Genomic DNA, 24,498 nt, shown 5'->3' with positions numbered 1-24,498 from the left:
GTTCACATATGTTGTTGAGAGTGCAGCAGGCTCTAATAATAACAGGCGCCCCGCCGCGGTGGCTAGGTGGTTAGGGCGCTCGACTACTGATCCGGAGTGCACGTTAAAGATCCCCAGGTGGTCGAAATTATTCCGGAGCCCTCCACTACGGCACCTCTCTCTTCCTTTCTTCTTTCACTCCCTCCTTTACCCTTCCCTTACGGCGCGGTTCAGGTGTCGAACGATATATGAGACAGATACTGCGCCATTTCCTTTCCCTCCAAAACCAATTATTAATAATAACAGGCGAATGCCTGATCTCGCCCTCTATCCTTTTCATGGCGCATCGAAAGCGGACTTTCTTTCTCTCAAAGGCATTTTCAACAATCCTTCGGGTTTTGGACGGATGATAATTGAAGAGGCTTTTTTCCTTCTACAAAGAGCTTTTCTGCGGGGAGGGAATCATGCAGTTTTGGCAATAACGCGTTACAACTAACGGCGTTACCGGTAACGCGTTACTTTTTTCGGTAACTTAGTAACGTACGAGTTACCATTTCAGAACTATCACGGGTGACGTGCTTACGTTAACATTTTTCTATAATGTGCGGTGTCACGTTACTAGTTACTTCTTGTTAAAATTGCGACCACTCCGCCCCCTCCCCCCCCCCCCCCCCCCCCCCCACTTTTTTTAGCCACCGCGGTGGCTGAGCGGTTATGGCGCTCGGCTGCTGGCATGGTATACGCGGGTTCGATTCCGGCCGCCGCGGTCGAATTTCGAGGGAGGTGAAATTCTAGATGCCCGTATACTGTGTGATGTCAGTGCACGTTAAAGAACCCCAGGTGGTCGAAATTCCCGGAGCCTTTCACTACGGCGTGTTTCATAGCCTGAGTCGCTTTTGGACGTTAAACCCCATAAACCAAACCAATCCGGCCCCTTTTTAAGAAAAAGAAAGCGCAGAGCCCCTAAAATGATGTTCTAAATAAACAAAATGTACAGGAGCTCTCGACAACCCTGGTTGCGGCTGGCATGCATGCCAGAAAACGCCTGCCCTTGACAACGCACCGAATTAAAAATAAAGACAAAATAGCCATAAGTCACAAGGCACGTGCACGAACAAGTATGCACACAGTTGCCATCACCTACCTTCCATATCCTGACCACTCACACACACAACTCTCTAAAGATTGGAAGCATGCGGAGTGTTGTGTACGGCATTGTTGGGCGTCGCCCGGCCGCTCCATCTGCCATGCCCCCTTCGGGCAGACCGAGGAGGTCATTCACCCCGCTGACCACCTGCGACTCGTTAACGTCCCCCTCTATCTTGCTCGTCCCCATCTCCCGCTCCCTCTTCCTTGCTCTTGCAATAAACCAGTCTCTACCCAGCAACCGGTTTGAGAGGTTCCTCACTGAGGTGGCTCCCACGCACCGAACATTGCACGGAGCATTTTTGAACATCATTTTTTTTCAGAATCACCTTACATTTGTTGAGAGTTCAGCGATGTCTTCTTTGTGAAGTTAGAATTGATGATGAAATGTCATTTTGTGTTTAATGTCACATTCAGAAATGACTTTGTAGGCTTAACGCCTCAGGGGCGAAGGAAACGAGATAACTGCTACGAGCTGACACCAGAACAGAACTGCCCAGCCGTGGCTGCACGAGCCACGACCAGGGGCCACTTGCACAAAACTTTTTAGTCCAGGCTTAATCTAGTCTTCATGCTAAATCGTAACTCATTGGAGGCTTAATCTTCCTAGCCGACAAGTCGCTTGCACGAAAGAAAGTAGACTGGAAGTAGACTAGAATGAAGTTTGGAAAAAGGCTGGAACCCAAGCTGCAGTCGAGCAGTCTAGTCTCAATCTTCTCCAGCCATATCCAACATGTCTGTCTTGCGTTTGGTCCGCCTCGAAATGCTCGCCGAGCGCCTGTTGCGTCCTGAACGTGTGTTCCGGGACCGGACCAACATTTTCGAAATTTTCGACTAGGGCGAGCTGCGAAGGCGATTTCGGTTTGGCCGTGCTGGCATCGCGTACCTCGCCGAGCTGCTGCGCGACGACCTCGAGCATCCAACCTGCCGGAGCTACGCTTTGAGTGTTGAGCGGCAAGTGTTGGTCGCGCTGAAGTTCTTCGCCACCGGCGGCTTTCTGATCACGGCCGGAGATACGCTCAACGTGCACGAGTCGACTGCCAGCCGCACCGTTCGGCGAGTTGCTCTTGCCCTCGTCCACCACAGCGCCGCTTGTACACGGTAAGCCTCGCTTTAACCCTTCGCGATTTTTTCTAGCTTTATTGCGGGCGTTTCGGCTCCCTACAGCCTGCTTCTACGACGCCGTGTGCAGCGGCTGCCTCTGCTTCCTAGCCAGGCAGGCGCCTCTATGCAGGCGCTTTCGCAAGGAAATTGCGGCACGGAAAAGTACGGAAGAAGCGCTCGATAGCAGTTATCGCTTTTGGTTGCAAGAAAACAAGCAGCGCACAGTGTAAAGAAACGATGTAACATGACCACTTGCACAGAGCATTATTGCGCGCTGCACAAAATTGTTAACGTTGCGATCGCAAGACGGAGGTGCGAAAATCGCGTTTTGGGCAGCAACTGCGCAGTTTATCGTGTTCCCAGCGGTGGGTTACTTTTCGCCTGCGGTGCCGTGGGATTTTTGCGCTAGAGCTAGAAGTTTTTGTGTAGGAAGGCTCGGAAGTGCCCTCAAGTGTGACAGTGTGATCCCGCATGACATCGATATGGAACAACAGTTACTTGTGTTCTGTGTTTTCCAGCTGGCCCTCGGCGAACGAACTGGCTGAGCTGCAGGGCAGCTTCTACGCTCTGGGCGGCTTCCCCTGCGTGGTGGGCTCAATAGACGGTACGCACGTGAGGATCAAGGCACCCGGGCTGAACGAGGCGGCCTTCGTCAACAGGCATTTTTACCACTCCATCAACGTTCAGCTCGTAGTCGACGCTAACTGCCGGATCCTCGACGTCGTCGCCAAGTGGGCAGGTGGAACGCACGACGCGCGGGTGCTTGCCAACAGCACCCTTGCCGAACGCTTTGACAGGGGATTGTACACCGGCCTGCTGTTGGGAGACAGCGGGTACCCGTGCAAGCCATGGCTGATGACCCCATTCCGGACGCCAGGCACTCCTGGGAAGAGGCGCTACAATGCAGCGCACGGCACTACGAGGGCAGTGGTGGAAAGGTTCGTCAACGCTCAGTCACCATACGAGAAACTCTTTCCTGTCGGTTTTGCCTTTCCCACTGCACCGTGCGCATAAATGAAATAATGAGAAGCCCGTGCCGAGACGTTGCTAGGCATTTTATGATTATATCGTTATGTTAAAATCATGCAATGGTATGAGTGCGCTGGAAGATTCACCAGAAAAAATGTCCGCACAAAGTCATTTGTACAGTTCAATTGCTCATAGCCTTCAGTTACCTCCCAAGTTATTTTTCTGCTGTTTATGTACAGTGGTTGACATTCATCATTTTGTCACAGTGCAAGTGGCGACTTTTGAATTGGTGTAACTGTACTGCCACATTTTTAAAGCTTTTGTTTAGTCATTTGTTGATTCACATGACATTATAATTGCGCATGATAAAACATGAATCAGTAAAGTACGGCGTGAGGTTATAGCCCGAAGCATTCACAAAGGCTTCATATTAGTACATCTTTTCATGAACACGAAAACTGTGCAGTCAGCACTAAGGCTCTGTTCCTCCTACTTGCTGTATGTGTTCATTCCAGTGTTGTCCTCATTCAAACTCATGGCAACCAACACAAAGGATGGGACAGGTGAACAAGAGAATGAGCACCGACCCATCATTTTTTGCCTGTTCCATCCTCCGGCTCTCTGTCGTGATTCTGCACGAGCCTGCCCAATCAGTCACCAGACCTCTCAGAGTGCCCTCATTTTCTGCAGTTATATAAACAAGGAAAAATAAAACTCGGTATACCTTGATCTGCACAACAGATAATTGCACTTGATGTCCTTCATAAGGCTTCCATTCAATGACCGAAGTGGCCAGATTTATGTAGTGTCTCAGGACACGTCGCTCAATTAGCGGTGGTACAAGAGCACTGCCGCAATCTTCTGTTACAGGACCATAGGGCAGCTGAAAAGAAGATCCCACTGCCTGCATGCAGAGCTGCGGATGGCTTCAGACCGATGCCCTGCCATCATTGTGGCGTGCTGTGTGCTGCACAATGTGGCTAAAAAGTATGCATGCCACTGTGACGGAGCGTGCCAGGGGCTTTCAGAAGTTGCGGCTGTGCCAAACTGTGGAAACGACGATGGCAGTGCAGTCCGCAGTGCTCTTGTGCAACAGCACTTTTCTCACTGTGAGTGCAACTTAATTATTTGAAATCCTGAGGTGAAATGCGTGGTGAAAGCATCTCAACATGCATATCTAGGCAAACTGACAACGCTACCTAATCTAAATTCCTCCTAAATTAGCTGCTCTCCCGTGGCTGCAACGCATATTCTATGCAGATGATATCATTTTATGAACGAAAACTGGCAGCAATGGCCAGATAGAGGACACACTGCAACGAGCTGTAGAATCTTATTTATTTATTTATTTTCACATAGTGCAAACTTTATTGGGGCTATTGCAGGAGTGGGGTTACCAATTCGTGTACAAACGGCTACATACAACAAAAACTACACACGCACGCACACAGAAGATTGCACCTAACATGTTTTAATACATAGTGCAACCAATGTGATAGGCTGTAACTAATAAATTGATACAATGCACAATGAACACAACACAAAAGGAAACATCATGTGGCACCGATCGCTGTTAAAAATTGCTTCAATGGAAGAGACCGCGTTATGCCAGGAATTAAGTTCCGATGTATGCGCTATGGATCATAACGCATACCCACTAGCCCGAACCATCACCTTGCCAGGAGAAAAGCTGTGTTTGAAATAATTAGTACGGGCAAAGCACGGCTCAACATTAAGGCTGTGATGGCTACTCTGGGTGATCGGAGAATATCCTGTAAGATAAACGCTAGTTGTGACTTGATAAAGTGAATTGACGATGCAGTGCAAGAACTGCAGTGAATCCACATGACGGTGAACGGACAAGGGGGTTAGATTAAAAGCAGACAAGGCACAAGAAGGTGAAAAATGCCGATCAGATTGACGGTATATGAACCTGATGGCTTTCGTGTGGACGGTCTCAATTTGAATAATTTCACATTGTTAATGATTATTCCAGATGGGAGACGCGTATTCAGTTGCGGGACGAATTAAGGATTTGTACATTAATAGCTTAGTTTGTTTTGGTGTGTTTTGGTGCATTAGGTAACGTTGTCCTCAAATAATAGAGGACCTGACTGGTAAAGCAGCGAATCAGAGACACACCACGAGGCCGTCGACCCATAAATTACAAAAATTACAAACATCCGTCTCAACATCTGGGAGGAAGGGCTTCCTGTAAAGCAAGTTCAAACTATAAGAATCCTTGGACTCTTCCTTCAAACAGGAAGGACAAGAGACATTATTAAGAATAAAGACAACTGCAAACATGACAGTAAGACTAATAAGACAAATTGCTAACCAAAGGACACGAGTGAAGGAGAAAGAACTGTGCAGAACTGTACAAGCATTTGTACTATGCAGGCTTCAGTGCGCACTCACATACCTGAAATTAGTCAGCACTGATAAAGCCAAACTAGACGGTATAATTAGACACGCATACAAGGTTGTGTTAAGGCTACCGAAGTATACCTCCACCGCCAGACTGCTGGGCCTAGGAGTACACAACACTCTAGATGAGATTAAGGAAGCACACTTCACAATGCAATGAGGTCAGCTTTCCCGCACCAAAGCAGGAAGGGCCATATTTCATCGCCTAAGAATAGGCATCAAGCTGCCACCACTAGACATCAGGACACAAATGCCTAAACGCATCAAGGCAATACTAGTTGCGCCACTACCTAAGAATATCTGCTCACCACGATGAGAGAAGGAAAGCTACGGCAAAAGCTCTACACAGAATGTACAGCAAACATGAACAAGTGCTATATGCAGATGCCGCAGAAAACCGACAGAAACAAGCGTTCGCACCATCGGCGGAGAACACGCCAGGCAGGCTGATAGTCTCCGGCACTACTAAAACGAGCCTTAGAAACGGCAGAACAGGCAGTCTATCGCCCTTGCCATCATTATCATGAACGCGGATACTATACTAAGTGATTCTAAATTTACCATACTCCGTTACGCGAGGAGAATAATTTCTCGGGCTGCAATGAATACATGGGAGCAAACAAAAACTTAGAACTATCTTTCAGTGAAATATTTTATTTTATGTATGCACACTAGCAGTAAGGGTAATTAAATATGCTAGTATTGACACATGCTTCCCACCCAATTCACTGCTTATCTTTTCTTTAAAGGAAGCATATTTCATGGCAATGCTGGGCCAAGCAAGCTGTGAACCCTAGCGCACGTAAGTAGCTTATTTTACTCTCAAAACATATCACAAGCCGCCGCGGTGGCTCAGTGGTTATAGCGCTCGGCTGCTGACCCGAAAGACGTGGTTTCAATCCCGGCGGCGGCAGTAGAATTTCAATGGAGGCGAAAACCTAGAGGCCTGAGTACTCTGCGATGTCAGTGCACGTTAAAGAACTCCAGGCGGTCGAAATTTCCGTCGCCTTTCACTGCAGCATCCCTCATAACCTGGGACGCTTTGGGACGTTAAACCCCCACAAGCCAAAGGAAAACATATCACAGTCAGAACACATCACAGTCAAAATGCATCACATTCAAAAATATCAGTCAAAACGTATCACAGAAACGTTATATCGCTGTCAAAACGCATCACACATACTGCGCATGAAATGCACAGTGGAAACTTGTCTACTCAAATCACAGAGCGCCTACGGGTGAAAATACCTGCTGAGGTTGCATGCTATACAATAAACATTATCCAGTACTTAAGAGAATGCATTGTTGGGCTAGTCGGTCAGTCATGAACAAAGGGTGCTGTGCACATGTAAACAAGGACGAGAAGGATATACAACAAGCGCTTGATGTGTACCCTTCTCGTCCTTTTTTATGTGTGCAATACATATAAACAAGGACATGCATAGCAGAGGTACAAGCAAAACCGAAGCGGTGGCCTTGTGGTAGAGCATCTGCCTCGCATTCGGGACGTGCTGGGCTCGATCCCCAGTGCTGCAGGGTACCCACCGGTTTTTAATAAGTACAAGATTTCCCCCGGCCTGCTGCTCGGTTTTTTTGGGGTGAGATGCTTGGGAAAAGGGTCCTGGACCAAACCGTAAAAAAAGGGCCACAAATGGGCCTTTACCGCACGAGGTGGATTAAGGGTTGCTTGACGGCGGAGCTTATGTCTGATCCGTCAAGGCAACGGTTTGGTCCAGGACCCTTTACCCAAGCATCTTACCCCTGAAGAGCCGAGCACCAGGCCGGGGGAAATCTTGTACCCATCAAAAAACTGGCGGGTACCCGGCGGCGCAGGTGATCGAACCCAGCACCTCCCGAATGTGAGGCGGATACTCTACCACAAGGCCACCGTTTCGGTTGCACATGCTGTACAATAAACATTATGCAGTACTTAAGAGAGTGCATTGTTGGACGAGTCGGTCAGTCATGATGAACAGAGGGTGCTGCACACATATATACAAGGACATGCATAGGAGAGGTACAAGTAAAACATTATAGCTAAACACTTCAAATGTAATGATGCTCGCCAAGGCACCCAGTGCGAAGTTTCTAAGTACAGAAAGTTTGTGAGCTCTGGCGCTCCCTGTGCTTTTTTGGCATTTTCTAAATCTATCTTCGCACGTTCTGTCTGGACCTGTGTCAGTTCTGTTAGTGCATCAGCTATGCAGCCAAACTTTTCAATTGTTTTAACAGCTGCGTCGTTAAACTTAATGAAATGTTCGGCTGCATGCACCATCTTAGTTACTACATCTGCTGCAGTCTGTGCTGTTGACTGAAGTCTCAGCTGCCCTTTTTTGTGCCTGTAGAGAAGCTGTCTCCAGCTCAACATTCTCACGATTAAGTTGGATCACCTCCTGTAGGTGCCCAGCCTGCTGCATTGACTGTGACCGCCGCCGGCATAGCTGCAGGCTGTCCTGTTGCTGCTGCTGATGGCCGCCGTGTGCTGCTGGCTGGTGTGGTGTGTTGCTGCTAGTGACTGCTACTGCTGATAGGTGCAGCCTCGTTCAATGTCGGCTGGTCCTGCAGCTGGTGGCTGTTGTGTGTAGAAGCTTCTTCACCTGCTGCTGTGGCTGTCTGGCCATCCTCTGCATCTGACTGTGTGCTGTTGAAGGATAGTGGGCTTACTAGCACATAAGCAGCTGTGATAACAGTGCCTATGTCTTCTGCTGGTACCTCAGCAGCAGCGTAAAATGTATCCTCGTCGACGGCATCAGGAACATGTCATATAATTGGTGTAGTACTCTAGGGAGTCAGTGCCAGTGTTTGTGGTCTGCTGTCCAGATGGCCCTGGCACAGCTGCATCGCATGACAGCACCTGCTGGTTGCCTGTGGTGCCCCTGTGCAGATAAGACAAGCTTTCTTAGTGGTGACGTTCACTAATATGAATTCCAGCTGACTAAGTTGTCAGTATATTTCTGTCATTAGAGAAAGCTGCCTGTCTGTTTGCAGAGCAGGGAATGGTAAACAATGCAATAACAGACAGGAGAGAGCAGTTTCCTCATCTTTCCACTTCTTGTCTGCTGATTGTTGTTGCACTCTTCGTCATTCTCTGCCATTAACCGACTGTGCTTTGTTTACTGAACTGTGTGACATAGCAAAATGAAGGAACTTCAGCTTTTTTATAAAACATAACTAATGTGAAGTAAAAGCTCATCAAATCAAGAATCACACATTGATGCCACCACATTTCAAATTAACCGAAGTTCCAGTTGAATGTTCACCTTCTGCTTCTCTTTCCAGAAGGCAACAGCCATTACCTTTTGTTGTAATCAAACATGACGGAGGGCCAGGAAGGGTCAAGCAGTATGCTTCAAATTATCCAAAAGTTTGAATTACTTCCGTTCAAAATATCGAGCTTTCAAAGCATTAGTATGTACGTAGTGTGATGTACACCCTTTCTCACAAGTGCCTGGGGCACTGCAGCTGCGGCTGAGCCAAGTAAACCATCCTCCCAGTGCTGATTTTGCTCCTGTTCACTGCGAAGATAGAGATTGTGAAATGGAGTCTGCTAGCTGCTCTGTATCGTCACCTCTACTGGAGCCTAGCATAATCAGCATCCGGACGACATCACCTCTACAAGAGCATGGCAATATCGTTGAGATCACATGTTTGCGCCACTAATTAACAGAAGCAGTGGCTGTGTACATTGCAGAGACTTAGCTTGCAAGTGTGCTGATTGCGATTTCGTAAGGCATCACATGGAAGCATGTGGGCCTCGAATGTTTCTTCCACCTAGTGTTCTTCGCAAGCAAACTGCGAAGACTTCTATCATGACTGCTGGAATTTTGTGCTCTACAGTGATTGCTTGATTATAACAATACACCCATGTTCACTGCTGCTTGGAGTAAACAAAGAATTCTCACTCGCTCAGGTCTATGCCGCCTGACAGGCCCACAAGCACGGGGTTCTGAGGCCCGAGGACATCCCTGACTGATTCCAGCAGGGCTGGAATCTCGTGCTCATTCCGGCCGGCACCTGCAAACATTCATTGAGACAGTCATCAGTCCTTTTCCACCAAGAAAAGCAGTGCATAGTTGCTGTAATATCTTTTTGCATCACAAAATACTGCAGTGAGATTCAGTATGGGCTCCGTGCGCTGCAGTTTGCCGAGTACTGGTGGCGCCCCCTGGTTAACAGACGTGGCGAAAACCGGACGCAGCGCTCTCAGTTTGCTGTCAGCTATAGGCGAGCGGTAGGGTGTTTCCATCGAAGGCGAAAGGAAATTTCGCTAATTATGGGTGGCTCGACCTACTGCTGTGTTTACAAGTGTCATAAAAGCTATAAAAACACTTCAGGCCAGGTACCGAGGATAAAGTTTTATCGCTTTCCTTGGAGACCGTACGAAACGGAAAAGAGGGAGCGCTGGATTCAAGCAGTGCGGCGTGCAAGGTGAGGATGGCCTTTTTTTATGGGGAAGGCTCAATCCAGAAATAATTTTGAGTTTTTTTTCTGTTTTCGTCATGCCCTACCAGCCCTGACGGAAAACCGTGGCAGCCGGTGCGGCACGAAACAAGAATTTGCAGCGCGCACTTTGTGGGCAATGAGAAAAGTAGCATTGCTTCGCACCCGGCCTACGTTCCCACCATATTCCCTCCGTCTTATGGGAAAGACGATGGAATGATGCCTAGTGAAAAACTACAGAGATACCTCAGGTAAGCACCACTGAAGGAAAGGGAATGACTATGTACGACCTGAGTCATACATACGTCTGTTGAAACCGATGAAATAGTGCGCTTGTTTTCTCTGGCGCATGACAACACGAAATGTATCCTTTTGATTTGAAGGTCTCAGCGTCGTGGAGCAGACCGGACGACTGCGGACAGTTCGGACGATGATGCAGAGGAAAGCGCTTCTCCATTACACGAACAGGAATGGTCACCAGATCCAGAATACGAATCACCATTGCTTTTCATTGAAGATGCACAAATACCAATGGAAGGGGGTAGCACTCTCCGCACATCCGTGGTAAGCGACAGATATTTCATTTTTCAGGATAAAAAAAAAACAAGTATACAATATCTAGACAAAATTTCGCGATCCCCCTGATTAGAACTCGAGTTTTTTGTTTGCATTTGATGATGTTATGTTGGTTTTCGTTTGTTCCGGCCATATCGTTATTTACGTTTGCATTAGTTTCTGAATATTAAACCCTAGGCAATGGACACATTGCCACCAAAGGAAACTTGGTGTCATTGTTTTTCTTGTGATTTTCCATAAACTGCCTTTTCGTATGAGTGTTTTCTTTCCTTCCTCGATTTTGCTGCTAAGCCTTCCTGTTTTCTACCTTAGGTTAAATTTTATGTCTGTCCCCGGCCGCAATATGTGGCTCGCATTGGATATCGCTAACCAGTCTTCTTTGCGTGTGCAGCTGACGCAGACCGACGGTAAATCATGTCAGGGCGCCTGCACCATTCTCCTTTCCATGACATCAGGTTGCATAGCTTCGACACAGGTGTGTCATATTAGCACTGTGGATTCTTCAACCCAAGCAAAGCCTACCACTGCATCTACAGCCACCGGCGAAGACGAGAGAAGTTGTGTGTTTCTTGGATACAGCTCCCTTTATGAAAGAAAGGATGCATTTGTGGAACTTTGTGGTGTGAGTGCAAATGCCTTTGCGTTGCTACTGTCAGTGTTGGCTCCGCTTTGCGTCAGGAGGGTTGATGTGCCAATCGCACAGAAGTTAGTTATATTTCTTATGAAGTTAAAGCTAGGTGTGTCCTTTTCTAGTATTGCAGTGTTATTTGGCATTCACAGAACAGCAGTGAGCCGCATTTTTTATTTTGTATTGAATAACCTTGTCACTGCAATGCAAAACTGGATACCGAACCCATCACTTGAACTTATCCAAGCGTCCATGCCTTCGTGTTTTAAACGGCACTACCCGAGGTGCCGCTTCATAATTGACTGTACTGAACTAAACACAGAGGAGCCGCCAACTGTTGAGCAGCAGCGTGCTTTGTTTTCGCATTACAAAGGGCATTATACACTTAAATTTTTAATCGCGGTATTGCCCAATGGAGTCGTAACATTTGTATCAAAAGCATATGGTGGATTGGCTTCAGACACCCATATCACCTTACAATCAGGTTTTCTCGACCGAGTTAAGCCAGGAGACATAATTCTGGCCGACAAAGGCTTCCCAGGAATTCGCGCACCAACCGAAGGCCAGAAAGCCATTCTTGTCTTGCCCCCGTTTTCAAAAGGCAGAGCCCAGTTCACATATGATGAACTCACTTTTAACCCCTTTGTCTCCGCCCTTAGCGGGGACAGCAACTAACAAGGTAACATTAAGCGACCCTGCTCACCAATCAGTGGTTAGGGAAAGGAAAATAAGGTTTCCGCCAACTAATCGCCGATTGGGGAACGAATATGGACTAAACAATGGTCGGGGAAAGGAAAACCAAAATCTGCAATTCCCTCGACCAGCCAAACATTTGGGAATGGAGAGGTGGCAATCAAACACACAACCAGCACAAACACCACTACCATTTCCCACCGCACAGAAGTTACATTCCTAATTTGTTTCTTTCGCACACGCGCATGCCGAAGGAACGATCACTAAAGGTGGTGGGTTCTTCAGAGGAAAAAAAAAAAGAAGGCAGTAGTCAAGGGAAAATGCGCTTCATGGTCACTCGATCCTACCCAGACGTATCTCCTGCATTCCCGAAGTTTCGGCAACCCCTTGACGCCGCACACATGTCGACAGATGTACCTGCCTAAGCTTCTTCAAGACGGGTTATGCCCGTGACGGCGCGAAGAACACAAAGGCATCCTCTGCACGATGGCGAGGCAGGGACGGGACGGGTCCCTTTGTGTGCGACGCGCTGATCACAATACAGCCGCCGCCTAATCCCCATCAGGCGTCCCTCTGATGCAAGTGACTTGACTGGTGCGGCATTCCTCGCGAACCCAAGGCCGACTGGCGCCACGGAAAGTTCTGCGAACTTCACAGCATTCATTTAATTAGTGCCTCCAGAAAATACCTAAAATAAAAGTCCTCTAATTTTGGTACGTACTCCGCAAGAAACACTTCGTCTTTTTCTACGTTAATTGCTATGCTCCTCTGAGGGGAGTACACATAAAGCAAAGCGGTGTCAATCCTCAGGATGTAAAGCATTATCATTATCTGCGTGTAGTAGGAGTGCGTTTTTCGCAGTTCTAAGTGACCATTCACGTAGTGAATATATGGCAAATTGCTGATTTCGTTATCTGGGTCAACCAGACACTTGCTCCTCAAACTATAAGGGCACTTAATTTCAATAAGTTGAAGTGTGCTGCCGGATGTTGCAATGCCGTCTGGACTGCAACACAACCATGGCTGCTCGGCATCGATGATGAGCCCAACCTGAAAGTAATCGAGAGTAAATGTAGCATGGCTTCATTAGGCTTGTACTGAAGTTACCTCGTGTATTTTCGTCCCAAGTGCCAGCTCCAACTCCTGTCTGGCCATTTTTTCCATTTTCTTTCCTGCGCCATCATGTGGAAGAGAACTGCATCACACCTTGCAAAGACACTACTGCACAGTGTTATTTCAGCCACTGTACTGGACACTTTAAATAAACAAATATATTAGGCAGGGCACAGCACATACCGTATGAGGTTGCAGCACTTGAAAAGGGTCTTTGCGAGGCAAGAACATCAGCTAAGTATTGGAACTCAGCTGTTCTTGTTTTAATCCGGTGCGCAGTCGAACTGCTCACGCGCACTTGTCGTTCTTGGTGCCATCTGTATCAGCAATTGCATAGTTTGTGCTCACAAACAAAAACAGCATATACCATAAATAAATAAATAAAAGGAATAAAAAACAAGCCGTTGAACTGCTGCCTGGCCTTCTGTAATCAGGGCTATCTCAATTATCTCTTTGCGACTTTTTTGCACGACCTTTTTGTAGAAGGAAATCTCTTTTTCATTCAAATTACGCTCCATGTCGAGCCTTCTCATTTTCTTGGGGAAATCTCTGCGATTTCAAGCATGGTATAAAGCCGTCGCTTCCCGCTGACCAGGGCATTCACTAGCTCTGCTTCACAATTTTGTTCCCTCTCTGTCAGTTGTGATGCCACTGGTCCGTTTTTATGCATTTCAGCAGGCCTGCTTTCCGTCCTTAAAACATGCCTGATTGAGCAGTTCCGGTCCGCAAATTTAGCATGAACAACTGCCGGATCAAGGGGTTGTAGGTTTGGGGGTTGCCGGGACGGGCCTGCGCAAAAACGTACACAGACATAGCGCAAAATAAATGTTGAATGGACACAAAATTTGTAATTCTCACTTGGAAACAACTCCTCAAATCTTTTTTTTTTTGTGTCCAGCGTTGGTTTCGACGGTTTGCGCCATTCACACGGAAGGTCCGTGCATGAGCTATTCTCGTGGCTATTGACGAAGATCGCCAGTGCTGCAGCATGCTTACACCATCCACGAACCCCAGCTTTGCAAGTGCAACTGGCCCTCGCGATCTCCCTTGGGTTTCCTGAGAGCTTATAAACAACACGCCTGGTTATTTTAGTCCTCCTTAGAACAGTGCTGACCGCAGTAAATTTTGCTTACTTCAAGGCGAATGTCGTAGTCCACATTTTTCATTTGCGCGACGCACTTGCCGATGATGTCGGAAGGCTCCGTTGCGCCGACTGCTTCCTCTTGAACGCCATACACATGATTGCTTTCATACAGCCGTCGCCCACTTTTTAAACTCTTTCTTTTAAATTACACATCAAGGCTTTCAATGCGTTGAAATCCGCAGAAAAGCAGGCGTTGGCTCTCCCGCGGTGCCATTCTCACAACGATGGTCAGAGCGCGTCTGCGATGTGGCCGGGCAGGTTGACAAAAACGCACTGGGCGTCCGGTTAACGCGGGGACAGCCGCAAGGCGGCGCTGGCGATGCGGTCGCTGCTGGCGCCACCATACCAGCGCACGGAGCTCATACTGCGGGTTTAAAAAATTGAAAACGTAGACGCATACTTTAAAACAAGCAGTTTGGTGCGTGGTCGCCACCTTTATGACAGCAATCACGTATATGCTGTGAGGGAGGAGATCGTGGCCTCAGCGGCGCCATCCGAGGTAATCGGGAAATGCGCGGCGCAAATGAAGACTGCGGAGGACGAAGTCCGGCTGCAGGTAAATTTAATTTTTGTGTACAGCTGTTATTTTTATTAATATGCAAGTTTGTTCTTCAGTTGTCCGCAAACCCAAAATGTATAGTGGATGCCAGCTGCAGTTGCAAGGCTGGTTGCCGGGGCTGGTGTAAGCACGGAGCCGCGTTAGCTGTGTTCGTCAACAGCTACAAGCACGTGTCGTGCACAGACCTGCCTTGTACTTGGCGGAAGCCTACCGCTCGCCCTACGCTTGACACAAAAAAATCTGTGCGGGAGCTATTCACAAGTAAGATTACTTTCAGGCACGACTGCTTGCTTTCGTGAGGCGGTATGTTTTTATTTTCATTATTCCTGTAGGTCGTCCCCTGCCGGTTCCAGTTTTGGGGCTTTGTGCCCAAATACCACACTCGCGAAATTTCCCCAAGTGAACTGTACTCTTGTGCCTGCCCTGGAGGAAAGAGTGGCGCGCTCAGAGGAAGAGAAGTGTGCTGTTGCGCTCCCTTCTGAGCGTACAGCTGTTGAAGCTGAGCACATCAGAGAATGTTTGGGCAGTGGCTTGGCCCGTAAAAGGAAGCTTTTTACTGCTATGGAAGTCGTTGCTGTGTGGCCGCTGAGGCTGAAAAAATGCGAGATGCACCTTTCCGAAAAGGATAAAACCTTTTTTGATAAGGCAGTCAGGAAAAATGCTGACGAGATCACCGAAATCGCTCTAATGACGAGAGGTCAGGCAGCATCGGCAAGGTTTGCGAGCGGAAGTTTTCCCACTTTTTTCCCGGCCAGCTATACCTTTTTTTTTGTTTTTGTCAATGATCGATTCACATTTCGCCACAGGTGGCATCAAGAACGACGCGTTCGGGTGACAAGTACTAGCGCGCACAGAATTAAAACCCGCACATCGAACTTTGAAAGCCTGGCGAAATCTCTGGCAAGACCAAGGTTCTTCTCAACTGCGGCCACCTCATACGGTAGAATGCTTTGCACTGGGTGCTAACCAGCATGAGCTGCATACAAGAAAATTGTGCATGCATGATGTCCTCTCCCAGTTTGTGTTAAACTATATTTTGTGCTGTTTAAATTGTAATGCTGGAATGATTTCATAAAGCAAATCGTTAGTTTTATTCTAATATATTGCATGGTTTTGTTGTATTCAAAGCAAAATGACAGAAGTTGAAGCTAGAAGAGAATTGTCAATGGCTCTTGGAAGTCCAATCTATGAGGTAATGTATAGGTGTTTTTCATGTAACATTTTTAGGCAATATATATATATATATATATATATATATATATATATATATATATATATATATATATATATATATATATATATATATATATCTTTTCCAGGTTGGGCTTATAATACATCCGGAGCAACCATGGCTATGTTGCAGCCCTGATGGAATCCACGTAGCCAATGGAAACAAATGCCTTGTTGAAATCAAGTGCCCTTTCTCGCTGAAAGAAAACCACCGTTTGATTGACTATGAGCATGAGCTCAGCTTTGTCCCATATATTGAGTACAGCAATGGGCATTTGATGCTTAAGAAAGGACATGCCTACTACACGCAAGTGATGGTGATGCTGTACATTTTGAATCTAGATCATGCCCTTTTTTTGTTTACTCACCACAGCACAGCATAACAGTCACTGTGAAGAGAGATGATGGCTTCCTAGCCGAGTACATACCGAAGCTGGAAGGCTTTTATTTCAAGCACCTTTTGAGGTTTCTCACGCATTGATTGAAAGACCTTCTGACACTGACAAATAACTGAGTCATTTTACAGCCTCATATTGTTGGCTATGGATTGTTGAAATAAATGGCTGCAAGTGGAATGAGTGATGTGTAACATTTAGTCTCCCCATGCACAACTACAAAACATAATGATAGTATGCTTTGCAATATGTCTTCACTAAGCCCCACAGTGCAGTCTCATAGTGTGGCTGCAGTTTCTGTCGGGGGGAAAACCCCAGGTGGAGTCAAGCTTGCAGCCTTCACTCAAGGTGTTATTCCCTTTTGCATGTTTACAGGTGCAGCTTACTAGTAGCTGAGGTGCAACCTCCATATTTCCGTAAAACGTGATCAAGAACCCTGGCACACTGCACACTCATCATTTGAACGCAGAAGCATGCTCGAGTCATTTTACTTAAAATGCTCCATATTTTTATACATGTCTCTTGTAAAAAAAAGCATTTCATAAACATCATGCAATTATGTTCCAACTCTTCTGGCAGCACTAACAGCAGGCATCCCTTGTATTTGCAGGAATAAAAAGTGAACACAAGATGGAGTGGTTATTGATGGTGACAGATTCATCACTTGAACATATGACTGAAGTTTACTTTAAAAAAGAAATCGGTAAAGTTTCAATATTGCTTTTTTGGTTCTGCTTGTGACCTTCCTAAACAGCCATGAACTCCCTGAATTTTAAGCCACCTGAAATACCACTATAAGATGATGTGTGCATCAATTTGTTTCAATGTAAGCTAAACATATTCAAGCATACAAGTTTGATTTGCAAGTATGTATTTCATTGGAATAAACTTATGTTTGTGCTAGTGAAATGGAGGGGCTTTGACATATTTTGGTCAAAGATGACAAAACATGAAAGGAGAGGTTGGTGCTTAAAGGTGGCTACAGCTACTGCTTTCCACTTTAGAGAGATAACTACTATAACTGGCAGCACAACAAAACTGAAGTGCCCACACGCAGCAAAAACACGATGGCAGCAGAAAACTAACCTTAACAACAAATGCATTATAGATATTAAGAGAACCTGAGCAATAAATGAGCACAATTCAACAATTCAGTCGGCGGGGACATAAGAACTTGAGAATTAGCAAAAACATAAGAGGGGAACATATGAACACAAGGTTGCAGGCACAGACACATGAAAGCATTACTCAAACTGTCACGAAGACAACAAGCAAAGACTGTCAGATTTTGAATAGACACAGAAAGGTGCAACCCAAAACTGTAACAAGGGCAAAAATGAATGTCGGAAATAACTCGGATGTGCAAGACAGGAGCCCATTCTCGACCTATCGTTGCAGACAAGTACCGCACTGGTCATGCTAGGTCAGCAAAGCCTCTCCAACAGACCCGCTCCTGTGTGGTTTTGACATCAACATAGCTCAAAATTAGCCTACAGCCATCTTATACCTGTGTCTCTCAATACATATGCACACATCTGCAGCACAACACTCCGTATACCATACGATACTGGTCTTTCACACTGTACTCGAGAGCACCTGCAAAAGAAATAAGTGTATGCTAAAGAACCACTGCGGCATCCCTCATAGCTCGAGGCCGCGTTGGCGCTCCGTGTTGGGAAATTTTGGGAAGGTCTAATCCTTCCAAGATCCAGATCTTCTGGACGCCAGGGCACCTCTCAACGACGGGCAATGAGGCGGCCAACACAGCTGCTCGAGCTCTCCTCCTCCGAGCATCTGGCACGCAGCCTCTCTTTGACATAGTTGACAACCCCTCACCCTTACTAAGCTACGCAGAAATTACGGAGTACAATAAGATCACAAGAAGGGAATATCCTCTTCCTCACAAAACCCTAAGTAAATATGAAGAGCACATAATCAGGCGACTACAAACTAATACTCTGCCCAATCCTTACCTAATGAGTAAATGGTACCCAGAAATCTACAATTCGTCCTGCCCCTTCTGTGGAGCAGTTGGCACACTCTTTCACGCGGTTTGGGAATGTCAAGAAAACCCAGACTTGGACAGAAATCCCGATCCGACTCATGAGCCCTGGGAGGCAACCCTTCATAGCCACAGCCCACTCGACCAGAAATTGCTGGTTGAGAGGGGCCGGATTATGATGACGACCAATGGGTTCTCGTACTGAACCCACCCAGTTTTTGTGCTCTGAATAAATGTTTTTCCTCCTCCTCCTTCTCTGTGGGATGTAAACACAGTAAAACCAAACCAGCAAAAGAAATGTGATGCAGTCAGGCTTTCAGTCCCCATTTTTGTTAACCTGAGGCCATTTCGTGTTGATAACTTGGTTTTGAAGATTAACCAGAATGCAGCACATGCGCATTATTGAACTCATATGAGGAATCATGTCCACGGCGACTCTTGTGTTCAAGACATTAAACAGCTTCAAACGCTGGATCACCCTTTCAACGTGTATCCATACCTGCGCAACATGGTAGGTTTCCTGCAGTTCCTCACAGGTGAACTGGACATTCCCTTTCGAAAATGGGGGTAGAACAACAATTCCTTCTTTCCCTTCAGCTGGTGCCTTAATTCCGGGAAATCCCTTATCAGCAAGTACTACATCCCCTGGCTCTATTCGGTCCAGAAATCCTGACTCCAGCGTGATGTGGGTGTCCGACGTTCGACCCCCATAGGCATCCGAGACAAATGTAATGCAACCATTTGGCAAAATTCCCACCAGGAACTTTAAGGTGTAGCCACCCTTGTAGTGGGAAAATAGAGCACGTCTCTGTTCTAGTGTTGGTGGTTCTTCTGTTCTAACCTCAGTGCAGTCTAAAATAAAACGGCAACGTGGGTAGTGGCGCATGAAGCAAGCAGGCATTAATGCATCAACAGTCGCACGTGAAGGGTTTGGAATGAAATTCTGTAGTGCAGCCAACATATTGCTCAGAACAAAGTAGAATATTCTGCTTACAGCTGTACGGTGGAGGCCAAAAAGAACGGCAATGCTGGAAAATGAAGTCCCCAGTTTCAACCTCATCAAAAAAATTGCCAGCTTTTGAGCTACGGGCACATCGATTTGCCGGACAGGTATAGGAGAAATGACAGATAAAAGGAGCGCAAATACATTTGCACTGACGCCACAGAATTCCCGGAATGCTTCCTCTTTGTGACACATGGACTCATACTCCAAGAAAACACAGCTGCGCTCTTCTGGACCAGCGAACGTTGACTCTGTAGCCACCTGGGCTTGAACACTGGTGTCTACAGTGTCATTTTGGCAGACTTGAGTCGAAGCGCAGCCTTGAGAGGCCCCAGACAAAAAGAGGGTACATTGTCCTTGATGTAGACTCCCTTCAGTCTGCGTAGCCTGGAAAATGGTAAAAGTTTCCATTAGTTTTTGTCATCTGTATTTTGAATAGAGAGTGCAAGCGGCCCTCTTTTTAGCTTTCTTTGGTTGCAAAAGCTTTGTGTTCCTGGTCAATTCATCTGCAGATTAGAGGACTCAACAAATGTCTTTTCAGCACTGGTAAAGTAATTAAATAGTACAAAGTATAATTCTCAGAGGAACACTTCAATTATTAACATGTGCTTTATAACTAGCAGCATCAATTGCAAGCAGAGCATGGAACAATGAACGGGGAGTGAAAAAAGTTTTATCAGTAAAGACGATGAAGAAAACAACATACCACAGATAACATGGTAGCGACGCTGTCGGACGAACTTCGTGCACCGCCCGCACCAGAAGCTGCAGCCTTGGGGCTTGAAGCGTCTGCCGTGGTCTCTGGCTCGTCGGGTGCCGTCGCTTCAGCGGACAAGCCGTCCGCACCAGAAACTGCAGACTGGGAGCCCACAGCCTCGGCTGCAGTTCGTAGCTTTCCGGAAGTAGACGCTTCGGTAGTCAAGCCTCTGCGCTGAGCTCTTGAAAAGATATGCCCAAGGTTAAATTCTGATGTATAGCTCTACACTGGACTTCAATATCAGAAATATTACTAACATCGGAATATCTGCTCCGGACCACATATGAGCCGCGCCGACAGTATTTGCAAACCAGCAAAATCTTTCCCGTGAACAGCGCTGCTTACCGCTCGTATCTCCCAATCTTCGTCTCGCTGCAGACACCGTCGCATCTCCCATAGCTCGCCGGAAACAGCGTAGGAATGTATGCAGGGTGTCCGGCAATCGTGCTTTTCTCGTTCCACACAAAATGTACACTGCAGATGCGGGTCGAGCAGCGGTTCGGTTGCCATGGGCTTCCGTCCGGGCTAATGGAAACAATTAAATACAATAAGCCGTTGACAACGCTGACGACGCGTGTATGCTTACCTTGCACGGCGTACCGCTCTAACCCAGCGCTGCCTTCTTTCCTCTTCATACGGCCTCCAGGGAAAGCTGTAAAATTTAATCTTCGGCAACTTTCCGGCGGTGTTCTTATAACTGTTGTGGCAGCCGTACACACAACAGTAAATAGAACTCCTGCTTTTAGATCGCGTACACTCTGCGCTGCCGCTTGCCGCCATGGTATTAACTGCGGCGACTGCGGCGGCTGCACGTTTGACTTACACATAACGCACGTCGCGAACGGGAGGTGGCGCCACATGTACGGTCAAAGCTGCAGCGCACCAGGCCTATACAGGTTCCTTGATGACGGATCTCCAACTTCACCTTCGCTGGAGTCGTAGCATTGTTGACCTGCCGCCTTCTGTTCTCATGATGTCCCTCGATGGCGACGCTCCGGGATCTGTGTCCAGCAGTTCGTGGCAGGATTACGGGAGCGACGGTCGTTCGCTGCAATGCATAAATGCGCACTCGATGTTCGCCGGCATCGGATAGAAGTGTGACACCGCCTCCAGCTATGCGCACTCGTCACTCTTCATCACCCCGACGCCGCTCCTCCTCGCGTCCGCCATAAAACTACTCGGCGCCACCGACGTGGGCGAGATCGCTGGATGTCTGCCGCCGGAAGAGATAGCGTTGGCAGTAGTGATGCTACGGAGCAAAGTGCATGTGGTAGTGGATGGTGTGACTGTGATGGCTTTAGTGCATACCGTGGCTACTGTTTCAGTTATGACTGCTGCGTTTAAGTGTTTCCTAGGACGTAAAGATTTGTTTCGATCGAACAAAAATGTTTTGTGTTGTGAGCGGCGAACTGTTGCCAGCAGTTGGAGTGTGCAGTGCTAAGGTTTCACTGAATGGTGAAGTGTTCAGAACGGAAATTGGGGTGCTCGCACGGTCGACTCACGACGTCATTCCTGGTCTCGACTTTTTTCAGATGTGCGGCGCTAAAACATCGACTGTCACATCGGTGAGCTCAGCGTCGGCAAATGTTTCACCACCGGCCTTGGGGAAGGAAGATACGGTCGTGCCTCCTTTTTCGGCTGTATGCGTACCGGTTTCCTGCCGCGACACTACTCTCGATGGGTTTTATGTGACTGTGGAGCCGAGCCAATTCACCAGCATGAAGAAGAGCATATTGGTTCCTCATGCCAAGGTTTTTCCGGGTTTCCATCACCTACGATCGCGTATATATATATATATATATATATATATATATATATATATATATATATATATATATATATATATATATATATATATATATTCAGCTGGTTCGGTGCCAACCCGCAGCATATGGTTGTTTCTTCTGCCTTTCTATAGTCATTGGTTTACGTTCGATACCGTGTTCTTAATTTTCATTGATCAACATCACAATTTCAAAAAAATTCCTATGCTCCTTGGTTTCCGTTGCTGTTCGCTCCTGTGATATGTATAAAGAGCCCCTCATTTTCCTCTCCTTGTTTGTTGTCTCATTGTTTGCTGAACGAGGGCCTCGGTTCTGGCAACCTTGATGCCTCGAGAAGCCTAAGAGGGTTCTCACAGAGCTTGCACTCTCGCCGTTCGATGACGTAATAAGTCACACCAGCGCTAATACAGGATGTATTTCTTCCACCACTTATTGATGAAGGTGGTGCTAATGAACACTCTCCAGGTTTCGTCACGTACTACATGAATACCCTTGAAAGCAGAAGATATGACAGCCGCCGCAGTAGCGCAGTAGGTAGAGCATTGGAGTCGCTATTCGGAGGTCGTGAGCCCACCGGCAGCATGCGCTTATTTTTTGTTCTGCTTTTCGAATCATTTATCTTGAAATGATAACTTGTTCACCAGTAATTTTCATTGATTAACACCACAAACTCGAAAACTAATCCCCCATGCTCCTTGCTTTCTGTGGCTGTTGGCTTCTATGCCTACTGGCTTCTCTCTCTCTCACTCTCTCTCTCTCTCTCTCTCTCTCTCTATATATATATATATATATATATATATATATATATATATATATATATATTCATATATGTGTGTGTATGTATGTATATATATATATATATGTATATATATATATCCTCTCCTCCCCTGTCGCAACTCCTTTCCCACGAAGGTCACGAGTTTCACAAACTAAAAGTTACGCTGCTACAGAGCGGCTTCCAAAATACCCGTGAGCGTAAGCAACGAGAATCATACTTTATATATAAGCATAATACTGTGCAGGCCGGTATGAATGAGAACCCTGGCACTCTCTCCACACTTCAAAGGTCAGAGTCCTAGCCCTACTGAAATTCACAGCACCCTGACTGCATCGCCTGAGGTCATGCCAATTTGCGTGCTTGCTTCCATAAGCCGCCCTTCTCCTCCCCCTGAAATTCTTTCTTGATCGTGACCAGAGAAAGCAGTTGTGAAAGCAAAGCATATTGCTCATTTACCCTTAAATTCTTATATTTTTTTCTATTTTATTTTGCTTCATTTATTTTTTCCCGCTTTGCAAATAGTAGAGCGTGATGCTTCATATAGGACAGTAACCCATTGCAATAACGGACACTTGGGCGATTTCGCGCCTTCGTTCCCCATTTTATTTCTCTTACTCTCCTCTGTCTCAGTATCTCGGAAGGAGCCCTCTATTGCGGCTAATCCTTTCAACTTTAGGCAGCTACTCATCGACCATTTCAAAGAAAAATAAAACTTTCGTATACCTTGTGTCAGCTACGATGCACTGCAAAAGGATAAACACATTATTCAACATTTATTGCTGTAGTGTGTATTTCTGCGTGTTTCTTCATCAAATTTTTTTAACTCACTATAATAATTGTTTCTTTTTTGCTTGGCCCAGTTTTCTTTATTTTGTTTGCCTATTCATATGTATGAGCGTCGGACACTTTGTATCCCCCCTCCCCTTATGGAATGTCCCTAAACGTATTTGGTCGCTAGATGTAAAAGGCAAAGTTGAGAAACTCTTCATGTAGACAAAAATTAATTTTGTGCCGGCATTTCGGAGAGATCCTGATACTATACTATGTAAACGAAGGGTTGCTCAACTGTGCATATATATATGTGTGTATATACATGGGAAATGAAGTGAGGGGCTCGTTTGACAAACATATTAAGGAAGCCAACAGTCACCGAAACCAAGGTGCACAAGAGAATGTTTCTATTTTTTTATTTATGTATTTTGTTAAATATCTAGAGCCAATCAATTAGTTTTTTTTGAAGAAAGTTACTTATAAAGCAGCTGAAAAAACAACCATGCCGCCGGTGGGATCCGAACCCACGACCTCCGAATATCGCGTCCGGTGCTCTTACCAACTGAGCTACGGCGACGGCTGTCCAATCTGCTGCTTTCGTGGGTATTCATGTTTTGCGTGTAAGCGAACCTTGAGAGTGTTCACAAGCGCCACCCTCGTCCATAGCGGTGGGCGTAGCACGTCTTGTAATACCGCAAGTGTGACGTAGAACGTCATCTAACGACGAGGGCGGAAACTGTGCGAGAGCCCTCTTATACTACCTATATGGCATCAAGACTGCCAGAACCGAGACCCCCGTTAAGCTATTAGCAGACATGGGAAATGAAGTGAGGGGCTCGTTTGACAAACATATTCAGGAAGCCAACAGTCACCGAAACCAAGGTGCACAGGGAAATGTTTCTATTTATTTATTTATTTATTTATTTTAATATCTAGAGCCAATCAATTAGTTTTTTTTAAAGAAAATTACTTATAAAGCAGCAGAAAAACAACCATGCCG

The 24,498-nt window shown here is 46.4% G+C and overlaps 3 long non-coding RNA genes across 3 annotated transcripts; 2 read left to right on the top strand and 1 right to left on the bottom strand.

Moving 5' to 3' along the window:
• Positions 1-9,948: 9,948 nt before the first annotated feature.
• LOC144103922 (uncharacterized) lies at positions 9,949-10,579 on the top strand. The gene is made up of 3 exons (XR_013308375.1): positions 9,949-10,053; positions 10,137-10,316; positions 10,449-10,579. It is a non-coding gene; the product is annotated as an uncharacterized LOC144103922 (long non-coding RNA).
• Positions 10,580-12,897: 2,318 nt separating this feature from the next.
• On the bottom strand, positions 12,898-13,385 carry LOC144105649 (uncharacterized). The gene is made up of 3 exons (XR_013308845.1): positions 13,259-13,385; positions 13,070-13,134; positions 12,898-13,012 (listed from the first exon to the last, which is right to left on the bottom strand). It is a non-coding gene; the product is annotated as an uncharacterized LOC144105649 (long non-coding RNA).
• Positions 13,386-15,906: 2,521 nt separating this feature from the next.
• Positions 15,907-16,231, top strand: LOC144104256 (uncharacterized). Its single transcript, XR_013308481.1, has 2 exons — positions 15,907-15,970; positions 16,098-16,231. It is a non-coding gene; the product is annotated as an uncharacterized LOC144104256 (long non-coding RNA).
• Positions 16,232-24,498: the final 8,267 nt, after the last annotated feature.

This window comes from Amblyomma americanum, chromosome 9 (genome assembly GCF_052857255.1).
Source record: "Amblyomma americanum isolate KBUSLIRL-KWMA chromosome 9, ASM5285725v1, whole genome shotgun sequence".
In the NCBI taxonomy this organism is placed as follows: Eukaryota; Metazoa; Arthropoda; class Arachnida; order Ixodida; family Ixodidae; genus Amblyomma; species Amblyomma americanum.
The sequence above is the reverse complement of the archived record's forward strand: the minus strand, read 5'-3'. Positions and strand labels throughout refer to the sequence as shown.